General features: G+C 33.9%; 1 pseudogene; it reads left to right on the top strand.

Annotated features, from left to right (window-relative positions):
• The first annotated feature begins 2256 nt into the window (after window positions 1-2256).
• On the top strand, window positions 2257-3162 carry LOC143379533 (coiled-coil domain-containing protein 181 pseudogene; annotated as a pseudogene).
• Window positions 3163-9472: the final 6310 nt, after the last annotated feature.

Below are 9472 nucleotides of genomic sequence, written 5' to 3'. Positions count from 1 at the left end.
GATTGTATTATTCTTTATACCCGAATAACACTCCTTTGTGTATATATACTATACTTTTTTATTTGTGTATATGTTGATTCCTTATCTTTTCCATTGTGAATAGTGTCACAATAAACATGGGTTTTCAGGTATTGTTTTGTATCCTGACTTTATTTACTTTGGATAACTACCCAGCAGTGGTATACCTGGATCATATGGTGATTCTCTTTTTAGTTTTCTGAAAAACATCCATACTGTTTTCTATAGAGGTTGTACTCATTTACATTCTCACTATCAGTGTATAAGAGTTTCTTTTACTCTACATCCTCACAATTTTTTTTCCTTTTTTAAAAAATTTACTTTTTATAATGGTAATTTCAATTGGGGTAAAATGGAATCTCATTGTAGTTATGGTTTGTATTTTCCTGATGGCTAAAGATGTTCAGCATTTTTTCATTTATTTTCTGGATATTTGCATATCTTCTTTTGAGAAGCGTATTCAGGTCATTCTTCCATTTTCTTATTTTAAAACATATTTTTGGTTGTTGATTTTTGAGTTTTAAAAAATATATTCTGGATAGTATTCCTCTGTCAAATGTGTAACTAAAAAAGATTTAATCTCATTCTCTGTCTTCTCACTATGTTTATTATTGACTTAGCTGTGCAGGGTCTTTATTTTATTTGATCCATTCCTCATTATTAGTGAACAGATAGTAGTAGTTTCTCCTTTGCCCTGAGAGGTTAGATCCCTGTGAACCTGGGGTCCATGGTGAAAAGAGGCTCCCTTATGCAAAGGGGCTGGAGGCAGGGTCTCTCTCAATCACTCCCTCTGAGAACAGGGTGATGAGAGACTGTGGGTGCCCCTCTATACAACTTGACAATGACATTGTGTAGTTATAATCAAAAGACACAGAGTGGCCCTGAGGTTTAAAAAGTTTCCTTCTCAAACCCTACAGACTATAATGCAGAACCAGGAAGCAAGGAGGACATAGTGGCCCTAATAAAGTTGTGCTTTCACAGGAGCTTGGCTTCATCCTCCAATTGACCAATAAAACCAATGGCAAACTAATCACACCTGCAAAAAATGAGGCATTGGAATGAGGACTTTGGGAATATGTTTTTATTATCCTACCATTGGCAAAGAGCCTTGCCCGAGGGTCACTGAAAAGCCATCTACAATAGAGATTTTTGTTTGTTACAAATACTGAGCAGTCCATTTTATGTAACATGCTGTTGTCTATGTAATATAAATTGTCAACCCTCTGTATCTGCAGTTTTCTCATACATGAATTCAGCTAACCTTAAATCAAAAATGTTAAGCTCTCTCAACTTCTTTTTTTATTTTTATTTTTTTAGTTGTAGATGGACACAGTCCTTTATTTTATTTATTTATTTTTATGTGGTTCTGAGGACCAACCCAGTGCTTCACACATGCTAGGCAAGTGTTCTACCTCTGAGCTACAACCCCAGCCCCTCTCTTTGCTTCTTCTTTATATATATATATAATTTTTAAGTGGACACAATATCTTTATTTTATTTATTTTTTAAATGTGGTGCTGAGAAATGAACCCAGTGCCTCACACTTGCTGGACAAATGTGCTAACACTTGAGCCACATCCCCAGCCCCTCTCTTCTTCTTGACTGCCATGAGCTGAGCAGCTTTCTTCTTCCATGCCCTTCTACCATGATGTTCTGCCTCACCCTGGGCCCAACGCACTGAAGTCAACTGACCATGAACTGAACCTCTGAAACCTAGACTATAATATGTTAATATAATATACTATAAATTATATAACACATTTATTTAATGTTACTGCATAATATTTAGAAATATGTGAATATATAAATATATTTATTATATATAAATTATGTATAAATTTATATCTTTATCTATTTATATTCTTATACATAAATGATATATAATTATGTTTATATAATTATGTAATATACACAGCCAACCATCTGTATTCACAGTATTTTTATATTTAATGATTATATATATGAGTGATATATAATAATTATATATATCATTAAATAAAAATATTCAATAATTATATATAATAAATTATTATAGACTGCATCATCAGAGAGGCCCAGGTGAAGGATGCAAAGATGCACTGTTGCTGTGATTCCCAGTTATGGCTGCCAGAGGAGCGGGTACTGGGATCTTTTTCAACTTGCTGTCAGAGCTCATAAGCAGGAGGTTAGAACTCTGACGTCCACCTCTGTAACCTCAGCTACTGTGCCTCATACATTCTTTAACAAACACGAAAATTAATGAAAAATAAAGATACTGATTCAAAAGACAATGGGGAATATGAAGATAACTTTACAAAGGACCTTGAGTGGCTAACTAATGAAAAAGAAAAATGTGATACCAATATAATAGAAATGGTTTGCAAGGAAGAAGAAAATGTTAATGAGAAATCAAGAGAATAAAACAGAAGTAAAGTTCATGAAACAGCTTTCTGGTCTTGATAATTCCTTCAAGAATGAGGTTTCAGCTAGAAGAAATTATTTCATTTCTGTCCCAAGTCAGCCTTTGGACCCTGTATCAGATTCAGATACTGAAAACTCCTTCCAGGATTTTAAACTAGAAAGCCAAAAAGACCTGGAGAAGGAAGAGGATGAGAAAGTAAGAGATATATAATGCAAAAAAATTATATAAGCTAACAAGCTTCTACAGAATCAAGAAACTGTGAATTAAAAAAGGGAGCGAATACTTAATTTTAAGGAAAATATAGTTAATTTGGAATTTCCTCCACTAGAAGACAATGATATGTTCAAAAATTATTTTGAAAATGAAAATATGTGTGGCAAAACTCTCACAGTTATATATTTCTAATGAACTAGGATCAACAAATATGCTGCTGTCACTTACTGATGAAGCTGTGAAGAGAACAAAGAAAGGAAGATATTGGTAGAGAGAGAGGAGAATTGTGAACTTCTGAATTTACAAGACACTGAGAGTCAGGGTTTTTTGCCCCAACTAATAATACTAATAGCACAGAAAATGAGCCTCAGCAGTTGTTACTCTAATCTTTCAATTCCGGTAATAGTGTCAAAAAAGAAAAGCCTGCAGCAGATTCATGCTGTCACTTAACAGGAGAGACATTAGCTTGTATCCCTCTGCCACCACCAAATGCCAAAACTTGTTCAAGATTTGCTCCTCGACAGAAGTAAAGGGAACTGAAAATCTCATTACTGTACACAGCCTGCAAGTACATCTCCAGTGACCTCAACATATAGTCTTTCCTCTCGATAAGAAGAAAAATGAAAAATAGAAGAAGAGTAAGAAAAGAAAAAAAGAGAATGACATGTTATTTACAACATGGTTGCAAAAGAAAAAAATAAAAGCAGGTTCTCGAAATGAGGATAATTCAGGGAGCAAAGCAAAGTGAAGACATGAACAGTAGATAGGAAAACAGAGATCCACAAGAAGCTTTTCAATTATGGTTTAAGAAAAAAACATAAAGACATAAAGAGGAGTAGAACTGAGAAAAGGAGAGGAATGATTTTTCTTCCTTAATGGAGCAGAAGGCTATGGAAGAGCTTTTAAACAATGGCTGAGACAAAAAAAAAAAAATAGCAGAGCAAGAAACTATGAAGGCAAGGACTAGACAACTCAGGGTAGAAGCAAGAAATTCTAAATAGCTACAGAACCACCATCACAAGCCAGATGCCCAAACTTTTCAGTTTACAGATCCTTATAGCTGAAGGTATCTATTAAATACTTCACTTGGCAGATGCTGTCATCAAAATTTAGGATATAATTTGTATGACTCTTGTGTTTGGTAATACTGTAAATTATGGAAATTATATTTATCTTTTGGTGATATGGACAATAAATATGTTTCTGTAGCACTAAAACAAAAAATATTTCATCATATAATAAATACATAAATAAATGTCTATGTAAAATATAAATTTATATAGATTTATATTATATAATATTTATAAAATATGTATAGGTATAGATTATGCATATAGTAAATTATATAATTATATTATATTTTATTTATATATATGTATGATCATAATACATAACAAATATAATATAAAATATATTTTCACAAAAATCCTTCAGTTATCTAAAAATTACTGGAAACATTAATGTATTAATTTTAAGAGAAAAAGGAGATTGGAATTCTTTTGGATTCAACGGACAGCTTCAGATTCAAATGTGAGTTTAAAGATTTGCTCAATGAACTTAGACAGTTCCTTTCTCCCCAAAGTTTGGTTTTCCCCTTTGAAGATGAGTAACAATCCCTTCCCCTTGCAGAGTACTGCTGTGAATGCAGGCTGAATGAATGACTGCAGTGTGTGCCTACAAGAATGGCTGACCTGTGACAGGTGCCCCACATTCCCACCAGCAGTGTACCTTTTTCTCCAGTCCTCACCAACATTTGTTGTTTGCTTGTATTCTTAATAATTGCCATTCTTACTGGAGTCAGATAAAAATCTTAGAGTAGTTTTGATTTGCATTTCTGTAATTGCTAGAGATGATGAATATTTTTTCATATTTCTTAATCAACTATATTTCTTTTTCTATGAAGTGTCTGTTCAGTTCCTCAGCCCATTTATTAATTGGGTCACTTGGGGGGGTTTGGTATTAAGTTTTTTGAGTTCTTTATATAGTGTCCATATTTCTTTTATCCTATTTCAGAACCACCTCTAATAGCTGAAATTTGAATTTTTGGAATTTGGTTCATTTGGCTCATGGAGTCTTCTGTGAAAGAATGTATTTCTCTTTTTCCTCTTGACACTGTTTTTGGGATTATTATTATATTATTATCACATTTTTATCATTAAATGACAAACTCAGAACTAGACACAAAGGTATACAGGAAAAAGTCTGGAAGTGTCTTAAATGCAAATTTTTTCTGATATGACCTCATGGAATCAGGGCCCCTCATGCTCCTGATTCAGCGAGGTGATCAACCTGGAAGCACCACTGAGCCTCCATGTCCAGATATCTTATTGGAATTTTATTATATAGGTAGGATTGACTAAATCATTGGCCACATGATAGAACTTGATTCCCAGGACCCATGCCCTGCCCTTGCTTCCCCTCCCAGATATCAACTGGCTCAAGGCCCCAACACTTTCATCACAACTTGAGTCATTTTATCTCTTAGCACAAACTCAGGTGTGATCCAAGGGGTTCAGGGATAATAGAGTCACTCCTCCTACTCAGAAAATTCCAAATATTTCAAACCCCTTCTCTGAGAAAACAGGGAGAAAAGCCAGTTACATTCTTTAATATAAAATAACTTCAAATCCATGCCTCCTATCAAACAAAGACAAAATCCCCTGAAACAGGGCTTACTGCTGACCTGGGCTGTTTTGTATTTCCCTTTTTATTACAGAATTTTCCCGTCATATGCAAGAAAGAAGACAACAATGAGCCCTCCATTTCCCTCACTGTTCACCCATTGTTCTTTCATTGATCCTCCACCCTGACATTCTCCCAAAGCCAACACCAGACAGCCATCCTATCAGCCTGATAACTTTCTATCCTTCCTTAACTTTTGCATCACATACCATTTTCATCCTTTTAATCTGTATGTTTATTTAGATTTGAAGTGCACTTTTTATATGTATGTTTTAAAGTTGGGTCTTGCTGTTCATTAGGTCTTAATATATCTTCCTTCTCATTGAATTATTTTTGAGCATTTACATTTGATGTAAATATTGACATGCCTAGGTTCAAAGGAACCATACATTTTTTTTTGTTTGTCATACCCTTTTTTCTTTTTATTACTCCATTTAAAAATTATTTGTGGAAATCACTTGCATTTTTCCCATTATTAGATTTTACTCAGTATCTCTTTGCAAGGTTTTTAGTGTGTATTTACTTTCTGATTTATATTATTCACCTCAAATTATCACCTTTTATCTTCAAATGTGATATCAATTAATGTAAAGATCACATAATAGGGGCTGGGGTTATAGCTCAGTGATAGAGCACTTGCCAAGAATGTGTGAGGCACTGAGTTCAATTCTAAGCACCACATATAAATAAATTAAATAAAGGTCCCTCAGCAACCAATTTTTTTAAAATTACATATCAATATATTCATTTCCTCCTCCCGTTGTTTGTGTATTTCCATGTATTCACACATATTATTTCTGTATGTGTTAGAAAGCCCATGGCACTCTTGTTTTTGGTTTTAATTAAATAGTAAATCATTTTGTTAAGAATTTGGAAAACTTGAGCTGGGGATGTGGCTCAAGTGGTAGTGTGCTCGCCTGGCATGCATGCGGCCCAGGTTCAATCCTCAGCACCACATACAAAAAAAGATGTTGTGTCCGCCGAAAACTAAAAAAAAAAATACATATTAAAAATTCTCTCTCTCTCTCTCTCTCTCTCTCTCTCTCTCTCTCTATCTATCTATCTCTTTAAAAAAGAATTTGTAAAACATAAGAAAAGAGTATTTATATTCATGTAACTTTCATCATTTTTTGGAGCTCTTTTCTGTGGCTTTTTTGTATTTGGTAATGTGTTTTTATTCCATTGTTGTGGAATTTACATTGATTTTTGAAGGATGAGATCATTGGTGTTGTGAAATATACCATTTCTGAATCTGTTTAAAAGTTTTTATTTATATCACTCCTCCACTGAATATTTTAGAACTGGGATGACCTAGTGGACATTTATTTTACATGGGGCCATAACCAAGTAGTGAATCATGTAAAAATGCCAATGTTGCCAAAGTTATTACTAATCTGTATAACTTGATTATAGGTCTATTTTTATTTATTTTAATTTTTAAAATTTAATTTAATTTTTATGTCATCATTAGTGCATTACAGCTATACATAATAGTTATGTTCATTTTTAAGGGGGATACTAGGGATTGAACTCAGGGGCACTTGACCACTGAGCCACATCCTGAGCCCTATTTTGTATTTTATTTAGAGACAGGGTTTCACTGAGTTGTTTAGTACCTTGCTTTTGCTGAGGCTGACTTTCAACTCAGGATCCTCTTGCCTCAGCCTCCCAAGACACTGAGATTACAGACATGTGCCACGGCACCAAGCAGTTAAGTTCATTTTGACATAATCACATTTGCATGGATAAAGCTTGTACCATTTAAGTCTTATTATCTCCTCTCCTATTTCTCTTCTTCCTCTACCCATTTTGCCTTCTCTATTCCACTTGGCCTTTCCCCCATCTATTTTTTTTAATAAATTGGTGCTTTATAGGTGCACATAAAGGTGGAATTCACTGTGATAGACTTAATACACATGCACAGAACATAATTTGGTCAACCCAATTTCTCATTTCCTCCCCTTTCCCATCCCCCCCTCCTTCCCCTAAAACTGTCTCTTACACTGTACTGATCTCCCATCCATTTTCATGGTTTACCCTTTCCTTTTTATTTTTTTCTAGCTTCTGCATATGAGAGAAAGAATTTAACCCTGGACTTTCTGAGTCTGGATTATTTCACATAGCGTGATGTTCTTCATTTTCATGAATTTACCAGTAAATGTCATAATTTTATTCTTCTTTATGGCTAAGTATGTATAACACATCTTTAATCATTCATCTGTTCATGAGCACCTGGGCTGGTTTCATAACTTGACCATTGTGAATTGTGCTGCTATAAACTTTAATGTACCTATATCAATATAATATGCTGACTGTAGTTCTTTTGGATAAGCTCCAAGGAGTGGAGAACTGAGTCTGGTTCATTTTCTTAGTCATTTGAGGGATCTCCATATGACTTTCCAAAGTAGTTGTATTAATTTGCAGTCCCACTAAAATGTACAACTGTACCTCTTTCACCACATCCTCACCAGCATTTATTATTATTTATAGTTTTGATAATTGAATTCTAATTGAAGTAAAATGAAATCTCAATGTAGTTTTAATTTGCATTTCCCTGATTTCCAGGGATGTTGAACTTTTTTTTCAAATATATTTTGCATTTGTATTTCTTCTTTGAAAAGAAAAATGCCTGTTTAGTGCTTTTGTCCATTAATTAATTGGGTAATTTTTTGTTAAGTTTTTTGAGCTCTTTATATATTCTGGATATTAATCATCTGTTAGAGGAATAACCGTAAAAGATTTTCTCTCATTCAGTAGACTCTCTTTTGACACTCTTAATTGTTTTATCTACTGTGTAGAAACTTAAATTTAATGCCAATGCATTAATTTTAATTTTAAGTGTCAAAGCACTTATTGATTTTTTATTTTCTTCCGTTAGCTTTGGGGGAACTTGTTAAGGAACTTGTTAATTAACTGCATGCCTGCACCAATATGTTGGAGTGTCAAAACTTTGGTTTTTTCTAGCAATTGAAAAATTTCTGTTTTAATTTTATTATGGTTTAAATATAAGGTGTCTCCTGAAAGTTCACGAGTGAGATGATGTAAGAATTTTCAGAGGTGAAATGATTGGATTATGAGAAGTGCAACCTAATCAGAGGATTAGCCTGATGATGGATTAACTGGGCAGTAACTGTAGGCAGCTAGGGTGCAGCTGGGAAAGTATTTCACTGTGGGTATTTATGTCTTTGGGGCTTATATTATGTCCTTAGGAGCAGAGCTCCTTCTCTGTTTCCTGATTGTCATGTCTTGAGCTGCATTCTTCTGCCACATACTTCTGACATAATGTTCTGCTTCAAATAAGGCTCAGAGCCATAGAGGTGGCAAACCATGGATTACATTTCTAAAATAAACTTTACCTTCTCTAAGTAGTTCTTGTCAGATTTTTTTGTTCATAGCAGTGGAAAAACTGACACAAATAAATCTCCAGTTCTTTGACCCCCTTTGAGTTGAATTTTGTGCAGGGTTACAGATAGGAGTTGTTTCATTCTTCTGCAAATAGATATCCAGTTTTTCTGGCATCATTTGTTTAAAAGTCTACTTTTCTCCCACATGTTTTTGGCCCTTACTGAAGTAACAGTTGACTGTACCTTTGTGGGTTTTTCTCTGAGTCTTCTATTCTGTTCCACTGGTCTGTGCATACCTGTTTTGGTGCCAATCAGGAAGTACCAACTGTTGATTTGTAAATATATTGGATTAAAAACAACAAACACCAGCATTTCTATACATATTATGCCAAGTACACCAAATAACAGGATGTCGAATTATCACAAAAAATGATGGTGAAGTCAACAAAAACAATCTCAATATCAGTCAGAGTTGAGTTTAATGAATACAGCAAGTAGGTGAAAAAATCAGTTTAATAAACTGAACAGAAAGATTTAAAATGAAAGTGTGAACATTTAAAAATCTATATGTCTAATAATATATCAGGAACCAGAAAACAAAATACAGGGATAGAAGAAGTGATTGCACATCAGAAGGGGAAGACTGCAATGCTCTTTGCTGATTTAATAATTAATCTAATGGCCAGAAAAAGCAAGTGAGACTAAAGAAGAAATAAATACAAACTAGTAAAAACAAGTGAAAAAACCTCCTTTCATGTTCCATGATATATTCATTGAAAAAGTGAAAGAATATTACATCAGCAGAGAACCTCAA

This window comes from Callospermophilus lateralis, chromosome 13 (assembly GCF_048772815.1).
Source record: "Callospermophilus lateralis isolate mCalLat2 chromosome 13, mCalLat2.hap1, whole genome shotgun sequence".
In the NCBI taxonomy this organism is placed as follows: Eukaryota; Metazoa; Chordata; class Mammalia; order Rodentia; family Sciuridae; genus Callospermophilus; species Callospermophilus lateralis.
Note: the sequence above shows the minus strand (reverse complement) of the source record. Positions and strands in the feature narration are given on the sequence as shown.